A 3,584-nucleotide genomic window follows, 5' to 3' on the forward strand; every position below is an offset into this window, starting at 1 on the left:
GTACTGGAAGGCTGCTCTAAGGTCTTCCCTTCCTTCTGCACTGAGATGCTTTATTTTCTGGCAGGTGGAACCTAGAGAGGCAGGGGTTGGACTATTTATAGACCATGGAATGGTTTGGGCCAGACTAGAAGGACCTTCTAAAGCCCCTGCAGCCAGCAGGGACATCTGCAACCAGAGCAGGTTGCTCAGAGCCTCAACCCACCTCACCTGGGATGGTGGCAACCTGGGCCAGGGTCTCACTGCCCTCACAGAGAAGAATTTCTTCCTTCTCTCCAGTCTGGCTCACCAGAAAGCAGTGAGTCCTTAGCCCCAGAAGGGCAGGTCCAGAGAGCTCCTCCTGTATGGAACTGTAAAACACCACCAAGGGACAGGGAGACCTTCTGCACCCATCTGGGAGTCAGGGCCTTGACCCCCTTGTGTGGACCCTAACCAAGGGTTCTGTTGAGGCTGTAGCATTGGGGTTCTACTGAAAATGCTGCCCAGCACTCACAAAATGCCTGAGCCCCCCCCAGGTGCTCACAAACACCTTTCAGCCATCCCCACCTGCTCCTCCTGTCTCCTCAGAGCTCCAGGCTGCTGGAGGCATCACTCCTGCTCGTGGAGGTCTTGCTAGGCACAAGGGTCCCCTCTGCCTGACACCTCTCTCGCTTTATCTTCTCAGTGGCCACAGCTCCATCCCTCTCCCTAGTGAGGATCCCCTCTCTCAGCTGAGGGTCCCTCTCCATCTCCTCTCTCAGCTGAGGATCTTCTCTTCCTCCCCTTACTCGGGTGATAATCACCTCTTCATTCCCTGTCTCTCATGAAGATCCACTCTCTGTCTCCTCATCCTGCTCAGGATCCTCTCTCTAGTGAGGGATCTCTTTCTCTGGCCCAGGATCGCTTCTCTGTCCTGTCTCTAGTGAGGATCCCCTCTGCCAGCTGAGGATCACCTCTTCATACCACCTCTCTGCTGAGAATCATCTCTCCATACCCTCTTGGGTTGGATCCCCTCTGTCTGCTGAGCATCACCTCTCCATCCCCTCTCTCGGCTCAGGATCCCCTCTCTCTGGTTCAGGATCCCCTCTCTCTGGTTCAGGATCCCCTCTCTCTGGTTCAGGATCCCCTCTCTCTGGTTCAGGATCCCCTCTCTCTGGTTCAGGATCCCCTCTCTCTGGTTCAGGATCACCTCTTCATCCCTTCCCACAACTGAGCATCACCTCTCCCTCCTCTCCCTGTGCTCCCTCCTCTCAGGTGAGGACCACCTCTCCCCTGCCTGTCTCTCCTGGCAGTCACCTCTCCCTCCTTTCTCTGGTGAAGGTCACCTCTCCATCCCCTTTGTGGTAATGATCCCCTCTCTCAGGTGAGGATCACCTCTGCATACCACCTCTCTGGTCAGGAGCAACTCTCCCCTCCCTCTCTCTGCTGAGGAGCACCTCCCCATACCATCTCAGGATCCTCTCTCTCTGTCAGAATCCCTTCTCCCTCCACTGTCTCAGGTGAGGATGACCTCTCCTTCTCTCTCTGATGAGGACCACCTCTCCCTCTCTGCTCTGGGCTGACCACAGAGGGTCACCTCTGCCATCCCTCGCGCTGGTGAGGATCCCCTCTCCGTCCCTCGCTCCGGTGAGGATCCCCTCGCGCTGGTGAGGATCCCCTCTCCGTCCCTCACGCTGGTGAGGATCCCCTCTCCGTCCCTCGCTCTGGTGAGGATCCCCTCTCCATCCCTCACGCTGGTGAGGATCCCCTCTCCGTCCCTCACGCTGGTGAGGATCCCCTCTCCGTCCCTCGCTCTGGTGAGGATCCCCTCTCCATCCCTCGCTCTGGTGAGGATCCCCTCTCCGTCCCTCACGCTGGTGAGGATCCCCTCTCCATCCTTCACTCTGGTGAGCATCCCCTCACTCTGGTGAGGATCCCCTGTCCGTCCCTCGCTCTGGTGAGGATCCCCTGTCCGTCCCTCGCTCTGGTGAGGATCCCCTCTCCGTCCCTCGCTCTGGTGAGGATCCCCTCTCCATCCCTCACTCTGGTGAGGATCCCCTCGCTCTGGTGAGGATCCCCTCTCCGTCCCTCACTCCGGTGAGGATCCCCTCTCCGTCCCTCGCGCTGGTGAGGATCCCCTCTCCATCCTTCACTCTGGTGAGCATCCCCTCACTCTGGTGAGGATCCCCTGTCCGTCCCTCGCTGTGGTGAGGATCCCCTGTCCGTCCCTCGCTCTGGTGAGGATCCCCTCTCCATCCCTCGCTCTGGTGAGGATCCCCTCTCCGTCCCTCGCTCTGGTGAGGATCCCCTCTCCGTCCCTCGCTCTGGTGAGGATCCCCTCTCCATCCCTCGCTCTGGTGAGGATCCCCTCTCCATCCCTCGCTCTGGTGAGGATCCCCTCTCCGTCCCTCGCTCTGGTGAGGATTCCCTCTCTGTCCCTCGTGCTGGTGAGTATCCTCTCACGCTGGTGAGGATCCCCTCGCTCTGGTGAGGATCCCCTCTCCATCCCTCGCTCTGGTGAGGATCCCCTCTCCATCCCTCGCTCTGGTGAGGATCCCCTCGCTCTGGTGAGGATCCCCTCTCCATCCCTCGCTCTGGTGAGGATCCCCTCGCTCTGGTGAGGATCCCCTCTCTGTCCCTCGCTCTGGTGAGGATCCCCTCGCTCTGGTGGGGATCCCCTCGCTCTGGTGAGGATCCCCTCGCTCTGGTGAGGATCCCCTCGCTCTGGTGAGGATCCCCTCTCCGTCCCTCGCGCTGGTGAGGATCCCCTCTCCATCCTTCACTCTGGTGAGCATCCCCTCGCGCTGGTGAGGATCCCCTCTCCATCCCTCGCTCTGGTGAGGATCCCCTCGCTCTGGTGAGGATCCCCTCGCTCTGGTGAGGATCCCCTCGCTCTGGTGAGGATCCCCTCTCCGTCCCTCGCGCTGGTGAGGATCCCCTCTCCATCCTTCACTTTGGTGAGCATCCCCTCACGCTGGTGAGGATCCCCTCTCCGTCCCTCGCGCTGGTGAGGATCCCCTCTCCGTCCCTCGCGCTGGTGAGGATCCCCTCTCCGTCCCTCGCTCTGGTGAGGATCCCCTCGCTCTGGTGAGGATCCCCTCGCTCTGGTGAGGATCCCCTCGCTCTGGTGAGGATCCCCTCTCCGTCCCTCGCGCTGGTGAGGATCCCCTCTCCATCCTTCACTTTGGTGAGCATCCCCTCACGCTGGTGAGGATCCCCTCTCCGTCCCTCGCGCTGGTGAGGATCCCCTCGCTCTGGTGAGGATCCCCTCTCCGTCCCTCACTTTGGTGAGGATCCCCTCGCTCTGGTGAGGATCCCCTCTCCATGCCCTTGCTCTGGTGAGGATCCCTGCTCCATGCCCTGTCCCTGGTGAGGATCACTTCTCTATGCCCTCTCTCAGGTGAGGATCCCCTCTCCATGCCCTCTCTCTGGCCTTCAGCATTCTGCATCTGTAGCTTCTCTCCTCCTCAAGTGTCCCTGTGTGTTGTGGCCACCTTGGCTGAGGAGCAGCAGGGAGCAGGCCCAGAAACTCCTCTCTTCTCCTGTTCCTCAGGAATATTCTTGGATGGGACAGAGATGTCTGCCTGCAGCCCTGGGAGCCTTCACATCCTGGTTGAGAAGTTCCTGCT

The sequence above is a fragment of the Melanerpes formicivorus genome, unplaced genomic scaffold, assembly GCF_026170545.1.
Source record: "Melanerpes formicivorus ecotype bairdi unplaced genomic scaffold, bMelFor1.0.p_v2 SCAF_91, whole genome shotgun sequence".
NCBI lineage: Eukaryota > Metazoa > Chordata > Aves > Piciformes > Picidae > Melanerpes > Melanerpes formicivorus.